A 16,648-nucleotide genomic window follows, 5' to 3' on the forward strand; every position below is an offset into this window, starting at 1 on the left:
CCCAGGCATTTCATGCCGACACAACGATAAATTAAAGATACAACTCGATCTAAAATACAACGCTATACACAAAACAAAACACGACACATTACACGGCCAATTCGGCCTAGGGAAACGTGCACAAGGGGGGTGGCCCACGGCTTACATGACTCACGGCCTTGGGTCACTCCTCGTGATGCGTGCTTTCACTTAATCTTATCGAATTAGACATAGGGCCACACACCAAAGCATGCATTAGCATAAATCGGGCCATGTCGCTTTAAACAACATGCGATTTACTACGCTCTTACACGAATTGGAGCACAACCATCTAACCAAATAAGACTAAGGTTTTTGAAGAAGCTTTTGACTCGATAAAAGTAAAACAAACTTGAAAGTTACAACTCGATGAACAAATTATAAATTACAAGCAATGAAACAACAAAGAACAATTGGTACAAAAAAATGAAGCAAGAAGGACAAAGAAATCGTCCACCCTCACGGCCAAACCACGGCCATCCTAGTTCCTAGGTCAAGTTCATTAGTTAGATCAAATGATTGCGAAACGAGTTAGGAAACGAGTTAGAAAACAAGTTAAAAAACGACGTTGATCGATCAAGAAAATATCGTGCGAGCGTGCATTCTACACGGCCTAAAGGGGTCGAATTAGGTCATGAAGCTACAAGATTCACGCTACTCATCGAGTGTTAATAGGAAGGTGCTAATCACGCACTCCTATGCTAACGAGAAATCAAGTGAAAAGAGAGATGCGTTCAATTAGGTTATAGATTCGTTAATCGATTTTTAAAGCTATGTCGATGCACCCTAACATGTCTAATTAGGTTATTTAATCGATCTAAAGTCGTCTAAGTGAATCATATGTTAACAAACAGGGGTCAAACTAACATGCGACGGGTCCTAGGGTAGGTCGAATTGGTCGAAACAAACGAGGGATCAAAAGCGAGGAACGAAGTTAGAAATCGTTTTATTAATGCCCTACCTTGAACACGAGGATATGTAAATGAGACGGGGTGTACGATCGACCGATGTGACGGATTTCTTTCCCATCTCAAGTCAACGCGGGTGTTCGTGGTGGTACTTTAACTCATACTCCGACTAAACTAGTTTCATATTTGATGATATTAAACGATAAACAAAACGATAAACAATAAAAAAACAAACATAAAAGAACGAAATAAAAAGGAGAAGAGGAGGATTTAATGCACCCTCAACCTACATGTATTGTTGACACCGTCTTGGGTCGTAATCGATGGTAGATTTTATCTCGAGAGGCCGTCGTCGACGAAGGAATAAAGCAACAAACACGTTTTTGTAAATCTGGACAGCAACTTTCAAACTGCAATTTCTCACTCGTTTCACGGTGAAAATTAGATTTAAAAGATGTTTTGAAAACTAGAAAGAGAGGAGAACAAAGATCTTAAAACAATCCCTGCTCGTTTTGAATTATTGGGCACGAAAAACGAGCACAAACAGAACTTGACATACAGGAAAAGCCGCGAAAACAGAGTGTATGACACTCTGTTTTTCGAGGGGATTCGTGTACTCTCAAGGGCAATTTGGCTCGTAAATCTTTGTCTAAGATGTAGATGGATGTTGTGTGGTTAATTAGGAACAAGAAACTTGAATTTTGATGGAGGTTTGAGGGTTGAACGAAGGGTTCCAAAGAGGACACACAAACTGATTCTCAGTTTTGTATGTCGGTTTTGTCGAGGGTTTTTGAGAGGCAATTAGGGTTTGTTTCTGGAGTTTAAAGCTTGTAAGTGACGGTAGTATGTATGGAGAACTTAGAGGCATGAAAGTATGGCAGAGGGGAGGTATTTATAGGGAGTTAAAGTAGGGTAAAAGAGAGCAACAAGCAGTCGGGCTGCTCTGTTTCGCTGCTGCTGTCCAGCAGCTATTGTGAGCTCATGTAGGGTTTTGGAGGGCTGTTTCTTGGTGGTTAAGCTAGGGTAATATGGGTAGGATACTAGAGTATGGATTAGGGTTAATGGGCACGGGTTTAAGTGGTATTTGGAGCGGGTTTGGGGCTGTTTAGTGGACTCGGGTTGAAGGGTGACGGACTGGTTTGTGCTGCTGTTTGGGGCTCGAAAATAAGGAGGTATGGACGTGGGTTTGCATGGTATTAGGGCCTGGTTATGAGGGTGAGTGATGGGTTGGGTTATGGGTCAGGAATTGGTTCGAGTTTGCTTCGAAAATCGTGCCCAAATCAAGTTGAAAACGAGCTCAAAATCGCGTATAAAATCGTCGTAAAAAACGAGTTCTTCAAATACGATTTATAAAACGATTTAAATTGATTTTTCAAATCAATTAACTAAAGAATGATTTTTCAAATCAAAAATATATTTTATTTTCAATAAAATAAATTTAAGAAAATAAATTCAAGTTAAAACAATAAAATGAATTCACTTTAAAAAAACATTAATTTAAATATCATTTAAATTGATAAAATACTTCGTCGACAACGCTCATTCTACATCGTAAAACGAGCCCAAATAATGACAATGACAACTAAATAATACATGTGTCCTATCATCATCGGGTGTTTGTCGGGTTCTCTATAAATTCCAATATCAACGGATACGGGTATCTACACACCGTTTGAGGCTTTTTATGGGAGGAGGTTGTAGATACCCAGTATCTACACATGTTTTGGAATCGCGGCGTTTGATCGACAGTTTGTGTACAACTTTACGTCGGAAAACTTAAAACGATTTCGAAAATAAAATATCTCAAAACATTTCAAAAATAGCTGGAGTGTTTTATGCACGACGACGGGGTCGCAATGACACTAACTAGAGTCAAAACCGACACCGGACTAAAAACCGACTCAAAAATTCAAATCCCGACTCCAACAACGAGTCAAACCGAGTCAACCACAAAAAACCAAACATTTCAAACCTTCTACCTTAAGTTTTCCCGGATTCATGTTGGTCAAGTACCAAACATATGACTACAAAACCCAGGATAGAACAAATCATGATTGCGTTTGTTGTGAAAGTGACAACACAGCTCGAACACCCGCGACGTGGCTCGCGCCTCTTTGAGCAGCCCAAGTTGACACGTCGCTCAAAACTCACACAACCACTCATTCTCCTATAAATACCCCTCAAATTCTACCCATTTGAGACTTACGCGAGTGTCCGCCCCCTCTTTTCTCCCTTAAAATTCTCGACCCGACTTCTAAAGTCACAATCCGACGTGTATTTACGACCTACCGATCGTAAACACGAGCCTTACACATTGTTTGGTACCGTCATCGTGTATTAAATCACTTGACCGACCACTTCGACCACTACACCATCACTAAACTTTTAAAACACTCTTTTACTTACGAAAACGGTTTTAAACCGAGTTTTTTCCGATCAAACGACTTGTTACACTTACGTCGGTCACTCGCCATAACCAAACATGTAAGTATGAGGGTGTAAAAATCCTCTTTTATTATGTTTTCATTTGTTTCATGACTCTAACATGCTAAAACATGCATAACATGAACCAAAACATGGAATAAACGAGCCAAAACTGATTTTTGGTCTGAGGCAGAAGCCCCTTAGGTCGCCAACTAGCTCGCGCCTAAAGGGGTATTCAGACCAGAAATCAACCATGTTTGTTCTCGTTATTTCCCTTAATCCATTTTTCATATTTGTAATCGGTTTTCACCATTTCAAGTATTTTCGAACCTTTGTTGTTTTATTTCACCTGTTTTAACCATAAAGCATTTTTCACCCTTGGTTCTTCATACCATGACGGTTAAATCCGTGCCTCAGTGATAATATTTAGTTAATGACATTTAGAAGGTATTTTAAAGCCTTTTATTTCATTTCTTCACATTTTCAAACAAATATATTAGTCACCAACACAAAGTCATCCTTGGTTCTACATACCATGCCGGATTGTAACCCGGGTACGATGATGAGTACCGACTAATAACATTCAAATGGACTTAAAACAATTAGTCCATAATCATTTACAAAACTATTCATGTCAAGTTTGTCAAACCGAACCCGACACCGAATATTATCAAATAATGATGATTATTCGAGTCTAGTTCTTCAAATTAACAAATGCGGTCTAAACGACCCCTTCAAATCAAACCGGGTTCAAATACCCATTTCCAACACGTTTTATAACATTTTCTAAAAGGTCAGAACACGGCACATAAACCGTGGGCTAACCCGCGCCTAAACAGGCTCTCCATTTCTCATTTTCAAAACCAGAGGGAGGCCCCTTACACCGTGGTGGCTCGCGCCTCATATAGCCGTCGTGCAGTGTGGGGCTGTTCCCTTCCAAAGCATTAGTCTAGGACGATCCCGACTCGGTTAACCCGGATATAGGACGGATCAGATGACTGTTCAAACCATATTTGCAAAATGCCTTACTAAGACAAATGGATCATGTTATGCACCCTAAACCTAATACGGTAAATGGATGTTTAATTTCCGTCTTGCATGCAAATCAACCATTAATCCTACTCGACATCTTATACTTGATACTTGGATTAAAATCAACCGACTTAGAAAGCTCTCACATGTTAGGTTTAAATCATTGGATGCGCATTCATGCATTTAAACCGTTTTATCAACTTTTGCATTCAACCAACCAAGATCGATCAGTAGAGGCCACTAAACGCGGGCGGGATTGGGTGTCTGATTAAAGGGCTTCCCAATACGTACCTTCACCTCTTACTCAGAAACTTTGGATAGTGGACGACCTTATCTAGGGTGAACGAGAGTCATTCTAGAGATAGGAAGCTAAAGAGGGACGATTTCCTTATCTTTAGTACCTATGTCAAACGCTGCTTTGTTCTTCGATTTGACCGAGGTATAAAGTGGAATTCGAACGGGTTCCAGGCATCCCACAAATGCTTGGTGGCGACTCCGAACATCTCTAATCGTTTCGAGACCCTTACCGAGACGAAACCGACCGATCTAAAACGATCTGGTCGAAAGCATTTTTACGCCGCCGAGCGTGGCTTTCAAAAAGACCGCTGTATGTCCACAGATCGGCTGGGCTTGCAGGTGGGCCCTGTCCACAGATTGGCGACTCCGCTGGGGATAACTAAGACACTTACGTCTTTGTGATCCCTAGATGGTGAGACTCAAACGAGGTCTTGGTTGGAGTGCATTAATTGATATTACGGTCACAGTCGGGTTTCCTTGTCCGGGCCCATAACCTAACCCTTTTCGACCAATTGGCTCGTTTCGTCGGCGTGAGTTTTCTCATCCCCGCGTTTCGAATCCCGATTGAGTCAAGCATACCGTTGACGTTACACATTTCTGTTTCGTCAAAGAGCTTTCATCACTTTCGAGCACGAGGCTAGGGCACCCTCCTTACACATTTTGTTTGGATTGGTATCCCTCTCGCAAATCGGGGTTTGATTGCTTGGTGTGTAACCCACCCTTCTAAGCCAAAACCCGTGTCAGCATAATGCATAATATAATGAAACTGTGAGTGCTTATGTGCTATCTGATCATAAGTCCTTCCGTGTCATTTTCAAACTTTCAAAAAACACCTCTTTGCGCCGTTATAATGGCCATTTCAAACCTCGGTCTTTCGCCGACCGATGCACGTCTTTCTAGGCCGTCATAATTACGATTTTCAAACCCGGTTTTGTATAACCATTTCAAACACGCCTTTCTAGGCCGTCGTACTGACGATTTTCAAACCCGGTTTTGTATAACCATTTCAACACGCCTTTCTAGGTCGTCGTAATGACGATTTTCAAACCCGGTTTTGTATAACCATTTCAACACGCCTTTCTAGACCGTCGTAATGACGATTTTCAAACTCGGTTTTGTATAACCATTTCAACACGCCTTTCCAGGCCGTCGTAATGACGATTTTCAAACCTGGTTTTTTATAAGCATTTCAAAATCACCTTTTTACGCCGTTATAATCGCCGCGTCTAGACACGAATTTTAACCCGTTTTGCGCCGACAATGGCTTTCTTTCAAAAACCGAGAAAAGCACACACCCTTTTCTCGAGACACTTTCGGGATCCCGAGGACCATGCACCGTCCCCGAGACCTCTTCAAACATTTCAAACTCGATTTTCAAAACATACAATTTTGAATTTCAAAACCGTCTTGGGAAACGATGCACTATTTCCCGAGCCGACTCAAACTCAAACCGTCTTTTGCAAATAAACTTAAGACAACCCTTTTCAACTGATCGACTTGCGGAGATCCCTATTCTTCGGAAGCCGCCCATTAAAGCGACAGATGAATCTTTTTGAAAATTTCTATTTTCAAAAACTTCAGTCCACCATTCCAATTCCGCCTCGTGTCTATCGAGTCAAAGCAAACGTACTTATGGGTCTTTACTTATGAGTCGTCTCACCACGAGACCCGTCCAATGGCGTCGCGCCGTCATGATTGGACTCGTGTCAAAGGTTCGGTCAAACACCGTCACGTCATAAATTGAGTCAGCACCGAGGGACCACACACGGTCACCCCGTCTTGTTGAGTCTGATCTTTGTCTCGTCCTTTGTGTTGTCTACGTTCAGTCTTGGAACCGTGTTGGATTGAGTTGTAATGTGAGCCGTTTTTCTGCCTCAGAGCCATGGCCCCGTCTTTAGCTTCGTCCAACAACAACAATGATAACAACAGAGATGTCACAACTGATCAGCTAGCCAGCCTGCTTACCGCTCTTAAGGTCACCCTGGATCGCGTCGAGACCACTATCGATGCCCTGGAGAACAAGGAAACTGGGGAACATAATACCCCACCTCTGACAGAAACTGAGAAGAGACTGAAACTCTTGGAAGAACAACTTCTAGCCCGGGGTAACAATATCCATCTTGAGAACAACCGAAGGTTCGAACTGTCGGGGACAGTTACGACAACTTCACCCCGATCGATGTGCCTAAGTTCAAGGGAGTGGAGGACCCACTCAACCATATCCGTGCTTTCAAGGACTACATGGCCATTAAGGGGGTCAAACAGGAGCTCTTTACCCGGATCTTCCCATCCTCTTTGGAGCCCATTCCTCGCCAATGGTACTACTCCTTGGACCCGAAAAACCTTACTACTTGGGATGAGATCGCAGTTGAGTTTGCCAAGCAGTATGCCGACAACGTCGAAATCAAGGCTAACACTCGCACTCTCGAGGTGTTAACCCAAAATGATAAGGAAGGGTTCACTGAGTTCCTAACGCGTTGGAGGAGGGTGAGTACTCGATTGGTCAGTAAGCCGAGCGAATCAACTCTGGTAGAAAAATTTGTCAACAATCTCCACCCGGTTTATGCCAACCTACTGAGGTATCAGAATATCAAAACTTTTCAAGATCTGCAGATTCTGGGGACACGTATTGAGGACGACCTCTAAAAGGGTGTCTTAGCAAAGACTACTGGCAGAGGTTACCAGGGATCCACCTCAACTGGATCTCGCCCTTACGGTCAGACAAACAAGATTGATGAGGTCAACCTCGTCCAACCATCTGCCAAGAAAACTAAGCGCCTCCAGAGAGTGTTCACCAACATAGGGTCGACTTATGCAAGTGCCCTGAAAAGGCTCATGGACCAGGGGAAGCTATGGTCGGACTAAATCTTTTCGGTAACTTGTCGTTAGGATCACCTAGACCAAAACACAATTTATAGCTTCACAAACAACTCTACAATTAGTAAAGAGGCAAGTAAAGGTCGGATCCCAAGGGACGGGAATTGAGATGAGATTTCTATTGAGACTAGTGGTGTCTTAAGGGTGTCACAATTTGGGTTGATGTAGAAGGTCACTAAACTAAATAGCAATGAAAATTAACTAGCAAGATGAACTAAAAGGGTTGTAAACAATTGATAAAAAGCACTAGGGTGTAATGGGGTCATAGGGGAATCATGGGAATTGATCATACAAACATGTTCTCAAATTATAAGCAAGCAATTATTGTTGTGATGGATTGAGTTGGGTTATATCTTACAATCCTAGGAAAGTTTGGGTCCCTGAGCCGAATCAATTAGATTGTACAACACCTACAAGTCGACTTAGTCTTCCCTACTCAACAACATGCATGGTCTAATGAGACTCGAGTTGGTTTATGTCTTACAAGTCTCATTGAAAAGATAGGTGATGGGTAAAAAATGCAAGGATTCATAGGCTCGCATTTCATCAAACATAACAAGTGCATGAGTTGAGATCAAAACAAGCAAGCAAATAAACCAGGAAAGCATATTAATTTAAGCATGAATCATTCCCCATGTTGGTTTCCCCTAATTACCCATTAACCCTAGCTAGGTAACTACTCACTCATTATCATGTTGACCATGCTAGCAAGGTTGTCAATCATACCAACAAAGTGAAACATGATGAATAAATGAAAGTAATTAACAATAATTAAAAAGGGATTAAGAGAATTATACCTACTAATGGTTCCAATAATAAAGCAAGAATAAAAGAAGTACTTGATGCTTGATTGAGAGGTTGTCAATCTCCCAATAATAACCCAAATAATCTTCAATTACCCAAAATAAAGGATGAACGAAAGAGAGATTAAGGAAATAAAACTTGTATTAAAACTTGATTAATTGTTGATTACAAACTAAAGAGAGATTTGATTGATATTAACTACTCTAAGGATTGATAAGAAGAACATGCTCTTCCAATTAGACTAATGGGTATTTATAGTGGAAATTAGGTGTATGCATTAGGGTTAACTAAGGGCTTAAATGACGATTACGTCCCTACTTAAGGAAACGCCGGTTTTTTCTGAAGGATGGGCATCTTTCTTGAAGCTTGAAGAAACGAATTTGCGCTGCCTTGGAATCCGTGCGTCTTAGGCTCGGGACGGCCGAATTCCTGTGTCTCTGCCCGGGCGTCTTTGGGAGAAGACGGGCGTCTTCTGGTAGCTGCTGCCCGGGCGTCTTGTATGGAAGACGCACGGATTGTGGTGCTGGGAATGGGCGGATTCAGGACAATCCGCACGGATTGCTGCTCAGTCTTGTTTCTTCTTCTTTTCTTCCCTTTTCTTCATAAAATCCTTGGGGATTTCCTTGGGGATGCAAGGATATTTTCTCATCATTGCCCAACTACTATAATATGTACAAAGGCCTTCTAATCTTGTCTCTCCTTGATGCTTGGTCATTGAATTCAATCAATTTAGTCTCATTTTGCCATGAAAATGCAAGGTTTGCATTCCTTTTCTACCAAGGACACAAAACCTCAAAGAATATGCAAAACAAAGAACTAAAGACAATAAATGACCCAAATATGCACTAAAAAGCATGGGAACAACGCTAATTCGGGGACTAAATATGCTCTAATTATGGTCACATCAAATATCCCCAAACCGAACCTTTGCTCGTCCCGAGTAAAGAGGTGACAAAGACTAGGACCATTATTTAAACTAACCTAATAACATAGCCGATATGAGACAATTAGCGGGTCTCACTCCGCCTCTTCAACTCACAACAAGACAACCATGAGGTAGGATGCCTTCTTGCAAGGCAAGGTGGGTCTTGCCAAAATGGCGACACATCCAAACATTAAGCACACAAAATCAAGTAATGGATGCATCTACAAAAGGAATAGCCACTTCCTCATCAAGTGGCGGAGTCAACTAAAAGAGAACAAATTTAAGAGCATATATTCCGTCACAAATACTAGTTCAACAAATCACTAAGGCTAAGAGGATGGCACTAAATCACCTCCAAATGGTGTTAAACTAGACTACTTTCGTCCTCAATTTCCAAATACTTTCGTCAAGAGCGATCGGATGGCGTGGAATGATGATCCCCATGATGCTAGTAACATATGACATGACAAGTCTCGAGTTCTCTACAAAAGTAAAGGTCATGGATCGTCACAAGCTCGACAAAGTGGCTTGACAAAAAGGCTTTTTGGGAATGAAATGCTCAAATCGTTGTAAACAAGGGTGGATATGACTAGCATTCAAAAATTGACCTCATTCAACTTTCACATTTCAAAAATTAGAGATGGGGTTTGTCCCTTCCGTGCTAATGTCCTTTGCTTTCGCCAATCGCTTATTAGGCAACCGGTTAACCTCTAGACAATAGCTTTTCGGGGTGATAGTCACTCTGTCTTTGGACGGTTGAATTCACAACCGTGTGGGGGCCCAATTCAATGGATCCCTCTCCAAAGCACATCGAAGTGGTACGCCTCCATCAAAACAACTAAAATTCTCAATATTTCAACATTTCATAACATTTGAGGTTTCCTTGGCAATAAAACGTTTCCACATACAAAATCTTTAAAATGAGCACTTCAAACTTATTGATAGAAAGTATTTTTGGGTTGCCATACCACAAGGTCAATCAAGGTCACCTAGACAAGTTAACCAAGTCCACATCGCATCAGGGGGTTGGATAGGTGACTCACATGCAAACCCTTGACTAGGCTTTGGGTCATGGGTCAAAAGACACTATTATGACACAATCTAGGGTGTTTTACATCCATTCTAGTAGGCGAAGTCTTAAGTTGAAAAAGTATTTGTAATGGCTTAATTGCTCTTGTCAAAGTTCCCAATTAGGCACTTTTCAAAATATTTCATCTAAATGCAACTATATGCCATGATGCAACTATTATATACATCCTAATGCAAGTGATTCTACCAACTAATATGACATATAAACTAAATGCAAGTCCTAAGTTCACATTGTTATACCGCATCAATCAAAATAAAGCCACATAGTCATTAACATAAAGAGGAAAAAGGAGATTGGAAAGATCATACCATGCGGTCTTCAATATCCTCATGTCTCGGATGTGGCGTAGTCGATCAATGTGAACAAGGATAGAACAAACACAATATATACAATAATATATACATGACTACACTACAAAGGAAATGAACTTGTTTTTGGTTTTTCAAATTTCAAATTTTTATGGTTTTTCGAAATTTTTCAATTTTTTTGGATTTTTGAATAAAAGTTAAGTTAGAATTCCCCATCCCCACACTAATATGGGCATTGTCCTCAATGGCCAAAATGATGGGAAATTATGCAAACATGATGCATGATTTCTACACTAAATGCAAGCTACACTAATCTACACTACATGATGCATGGCTTTTGTTTATGACGGAGAGGATAATTTAGATTACCTCCCGTTGAATATGCATGTACTTCCCCAAACCGAGTTAGACATTATTGCTAATGTCCTAAGGTTGGGTGTAGTTCATGCACACACAATGTAATGCATGAAACTAATTTATCATTTTGGATTTTCAAAAGTGGGAACAATAAAATGAGAACACCTCAATGGGGCTGAGGTGTTAGTCCTCTATGGTGCTAGGACTACTCCAACAATGATCAAGATAAATAAATAAAACAAAGAGAAAAATAGACAAACCTCAAGAGGGTAGGAGCCTCCAAAGCTTGCTAATCTTCCATCATATCATCACTATCATCATCTTCCTCACTAGAAGTGGACTCATCACCACTTCCCTCTTCACTTTGTTGTTCACCTTGCTCATCATCCTCTTCTCCTTCTTCACTAGCTTCTTCATCAATGTTATCATTAACCTCTTCATCACCGACAACCTCATTATCACCCGGAAACTCACCCCTAGATGCACTCGGAAAGAAGACTTCCCTATCCGCCCAACTAGGCAAAGGACATAAAGGGTCAAGTAGTCCTTGCCTAGCTAAGTGAAGGAGGGGTGGATATTGGGCTAAGTAAGCATCTTCCCGGTCCTCGAAGGCTTGTTTGTGCATCTCTTGCATAAGAAGAGTCATATAATCATTTCTTGCTTCAACACCTTCGGGTTTGAACTCTTGGTACTCGAAAGGATAGGGTGGTGTGACAATGGAAGAGGAGGGCATTTCAATTTCACCATTTTGTTGTCGGATAATGTATTCGGCCTCTTTTGATAGGGGAAGTAGATAGTTGGTCCGGTGGACACTTAAACGACAAATCTTCGAAGGCAAAGTAAAAGATCTAGCCTCACTTGTGAGCCATCCATACTTGGTGTCAAGAGGGTTGTGAGAGACCCACTTGTATTTGTTTATCATAGTTTCAATATCAATGAGATGACCACCCTTTTTTGCCACATACTTGTTATCCTTGTTGAAGTTCGGATCAAAGTATTTAGCTAAAATAGTGACTAGACCTCCATTCACAATAACGGTAGTGCCTTGCTTCCCACAATCAATGTTTAGCCATCTATCCACCAAAAGTCTTAGAGAGTTGAAAGGCTTGGTGAATTCCCTTCCAATGTTCAAGGCCGACTCAAGAAGAACAAAATCGAGTTTGGTGAAATGGTTGGTGTCTTTTCTTACAATGATGGTGTTCCCTATGACCTTGTACCACACTTTAATGCCCGGATGGTGGACTAATAGAGCGCGACTAGCATGAAAGTTCTCAAATTTCCTTCCGGAAATCGCCTCCCAAAGAGGGTCGGGGTCATACTTGCCAACATTCTTAAAATAACTCGGTGAATTGCTAAGACCCAAAGCTTTACCCATTTCCTCAAAGGAGATGCGCCTACTAACATTAGCTAGGCGGAACTCGATGCTTTCCATAGTCTCTACCTTATTAACTTTCAAAGAAATCAAGAATTCTAAGATAAGGGAGGGGTATGTCAATTCTTTTGTTGTAAACAATTTTTCCAACCCCATGGCTTTAAAGAAGGCTCTAGTTTGCTCAAGGACACCCAACTTATCTATGGCATCTTCACAAATAAACTTGGTGGATAGAAATGATTTTCTAGCAAACTTGGCAAAAGTGTCCCTATGGGATTTGGAAATGAAAATTACCTCCGGATAATTCGAAAGTTGAGCAATTTCCGGAGTAGTAGATGTTGTTGCTTCCATGGGAGGTTGTTGTTGTTGCACTTCCAAGTTTTGGCTAGCTACCACCATAGCCAATGCTTTCTTTGCTTGAAGACTCTTTTGTCTTGATGAGAGTGCCTTTGCCTTTGTTGCTTTTGTTGCTCCCTTTGTCCTTGCCATTGATGATTAAACCAAGAAAAGAGTGAAAATCTTCAATTTTCTAGTGTACTCAAATCGATTTAAAGATGAAAGGCTTTGCCTTTATGAATTCAAAAATCGACTCAAAGGTTGAAGATTTTGTGCTTGGTTTTGATTTTTGTTGAAAGAGGAGTGATTAATTTTTGTTAAAAGGATGTTTTGATTTGATTTTGGTGAATGTGGGCGAGGAAATCTTGTTTTTGTGATGGAGAGGATGAGGGTTTTTGAGTTTTGGGGTTTATGGGTAGTGTTTTGAATGAAGGAATGAAGAAATGAATGTGGGAGGGGGTTTATAATGAACCCGAAAAATTTGAAATGTAGTGGGAAGACGGGCGGCTTTCCTTCAGGACGGCCGGATTCTGCCTGTTCTGGGTTGGGAAATTCTCGCCTAAAGACGGGCGTCTTTCAGCAAAGACGCTCGGATTTGTAAATGCGGGACGGGCGTCTTTCAGTGAAGACGGGCGGATTCCTTTCCAGGGATTTTTCTTGTTTTTCTCAGCAAAAAAGACGGGCGTCTTTCCCTTTAGGACGGGCATCTTTCTGAAGTCGGGCGGATTCTGTTGCAGGACGCCCGAATTTGCTAACAGTCCAGAAATTTCAAAAGTTCAGCTCAGAAGGACGGGCGACTTCTGCCCAATATGCCCGGATTGCCTGAACACGGGCGGATTCTCTTGAAACCGCTTGGATTCTACCCCTTTTACCCGGATTCAGTTCTATCCGTGTACTTTGCATATCCCTTGTCATTTTTCCATTCTTCTTCATATCTCGTGTTCTTCATTGTGGGGGCACTACTAATGCATGAATAGCCTAGGCAATTGCTATCCCCACACTAAGCTAAAGCACTACACATCAATTGAAATTATTAGTCCCTCCCTCACTTCTCTCAAAAATGATAATTATCTTGATCAAGGCTTAAAAATCCAAAAAATCCAAAAATGACAAAAATGCAAATTAAGAATTAAAATGCGAGTTAGGGAGTTAGAAATATTTACAAATGGTGGTTTAGGGAGGACTCCACCAAACACTCATTCTTGATGAGATGTCAAGGGGGCATGTCCAAGGTGTTGTTGATGTTGCTTAACACCTTGAAAAAGTAATCAAAAGCTTGTTCATTATCGTGATAAAGATCTTCAATAGACCTTTGCCCTTGTTGTCGGTCTTGATCGATGGCATTACCAATGCAGGGATTGAAAATCCCTTCAAACTCGTCGTCCCAAAGACCACAAACTTCATTAACTTGATCATTAAAAATCTCTTGATTTGATGGAGACAACTCTCCCATTTTCTTTTCTTGGCCAATGAGGCCATCTTCTTCATTGCTTGACTTTGGTGAGCTTTGCAAGATCTCTTTGTTACAATTCACTTGCTCTTTGAATGGAGCATCTTCAATTTTCTTCTTCCATTAGATTTCCGACTTCTTCCTATCATCCTTCCGGCTATAATGATCGATTATAAAACATGGTTCATGTAAACGGGGAGCTCTCATAGTCTTGTCAAGATTGAAAGTTATACTCTCATCTCCCACTTCTAGAGTGAGCTCTCCCTGTTTCACATCAATCACCGCACCCGCGGTGTGTAAGAAAGGTCTTCCTAGGATGATTGGAATGTTGGAGTGTTCTTCCATGTCAACAATGACAAAGTCCGCCGGGATGAAAAACTTCCCAATTCGCACGGGAACATCTTCCCATATCCCTAATGGTGTCTTCGTCGATCTATCGGCCATTTGGAGTGTGATATTGGTGCATTTAAGCTCTCCCATCCCCAACCTTTTACTCACTGAGTACGGCATAACACTCGCACTAACCCCTAGATCACATAAGGCTTTGTTGATCGTGGTGTCGCCAATGGTACACGGTATTGAGAAGCTTCCCGGATCCTTGAGCTTTGGAGGTGAACTCCCTTGAAGTATTGCACTACTCACCTTAGTGAAGGCGATAGTCTCAAGCTTCCGGATCGACTTCTTCTTTGTGAGGATGTCTTTCATGTATTTCGCATAGGCCGGTACATGATTGATTAATTCCATGAAAGGAATTGAGACTTCCAAATTCTTCACAATTTCCATAAACTTTCCAAGTTGGTCATCAAATTTGGGCTTGGCTTGACGACTTGGAAAAGGAAGTCTAATCACAATGGGCTCCTTCTCCTTGACCTTGTCTTCATTTTTCTTTGAAATTTCTTCTTTTGATGGTTCTCCATCCTTGGAGTTTTGCACAATTTCTTCTTTTTTACTAGCTTCCACAACTTCATCCTCAACTTGCTTCTTCGGTGGTTCATACCTTGTACCACTTCTCAAGTGAATGGCACTAACCGTTTCATGTCCTGGGAGATTACTTTGAGGTGGTAATTGCCCTTTTTGTCTTTGTGAGCTTGAAGATGCTAGTTGAGTCAATTGGGTTTCCAACATCTTGGTGTGAGCTAGAATGTTGTTGATGGTGGTCTCCTTTGCTTGACTATCTTTTTGCATTTGAGTGAAAAATTCTTGTTGATTCTTTTGCATTTGGAGGACCGCTTTTTGAACATCAAAACCTTGGTCATTTTGTTGATTGTATGGATTTTGATTTTGGTAACCTTGGTTTTGGTTGTAAAAGGGTCTTTGATTTTGGTTTCTCATGGGAGGTGGGGTGTATGTTGTTTGAGGGTTTTGAACATTTTGGCTTTTGTATGAGAGATTTGGATGGAATTTGGTGTTTTCATTGTAATAGTTGGAATAAGGGGTACCACTCTTGTATTCTTGGAAGGCATTCATTTGCTCATTTGTTCCCCTACATTCACTTTGGTCATGTCCCAAAGTTCCACAATTCTCACATATCCCGCTTGGGATTGATGAAGATGCCGTCATGACATTAACATGATGCTTTGGTGATTTTGAGGCTTCTTCAAGTCTAGCCATAGCTTTTTCAAACTTCAAATTGATGGTATCAATGTGAGCACTAAGTTGAGCACCCAATTGAGTAATAGAGTCCACTTCATGCTTTCCTCCTCTAGTAGCCTTGCGAGGTCTACTATATTGTGAGTTATGGACCGCCATTTCCTCAATTTTGTTCCAAGTTTGATTGTCATCAACTTCGGTGAACATTCCATTTGATCCCATGTTGAGAATGTTCCTTGAATCTTCATATAGACCGTTCCAAAATTGTTGTACCAAGAACCACTCACTAAGTCCATGGTGAGGACATGAGCGACAAATTCCTTTGAACCGCTCCCAAGCTTCATACAAAGATTCTTCATCCCTTTGCTTAAAACCCGTAATTTGAGCTCTTAGCATGTTAGTCTTTTCCGGTGGATAGAATTTTTTGTAGAAAGCTAGAGCCAACTTCTTCCAAGAATCAATTCCGAGAGTGGCCTTATCAAGGCCCTTCAACCATTGTTTCGCGGTGCCAATTAGGGAAAAAGGAAATAAGACCCATCGAATTTGGTCTTGAGTTACACCGGTTTGAGAAATCGCATCACAATAGTCACAAAAGGTCTCCATATGAGAATGAGGGTCTTCACTAGGCATCCCCCCAAATTGGCTCCTTTCGACTAATTGGATAAATGCGGATTTAGCAATAAAATTTCCGGTTAGATGTTGTGGTGTGGGAGTACCATTGGGTAGGTTCTCCTCGGTGGGTACGGAATGTGATGAAAACTTAGGCATTGTGGGTTGATTTTGTGTTGTATTTTGTGTTGGGTTCTCCTCACCTTCTCTTGCAAAAGGGTTGATGAACTCAATAGTTGGTTGAATATCTA

General features: G+C 41.2%; 1 non-coding gene across 1 annotated transcript; it reads left to right on the forward strand.

The window, feature by feature from the left end:
* The first annotated feature begins 16,077 nt into the window (after positions 1-16,077).
* LOC141650641 (small nucleolar RNA R71) lies at positions 16,078-16,184 on the forward strand. The gene has a single exon (XR_012546662.1). It is a non-coding gene; the product is annotated as a small nucleolar RNA R71 (small nucleolar RNA).
* The last annotated feature ends 464 nt before the right edge of the window (positions 16,185-16,648 follow it).

This window comes from Silene latifolia, chromosome 3, assembly GCF_048544455.1.
Source record: "Silene latifolia isolate original U9 population chromosome 3, ASM4854445v1, whole genome shotgun sequence".
Taxonomy (NCBI): domain Eukaryota; kingdom Viridiplantae; phylum Streptophyta; class Magnoliopsida; order Caryophyllales; family Caryophyllaceae; genus Silene; species Silene latifolia.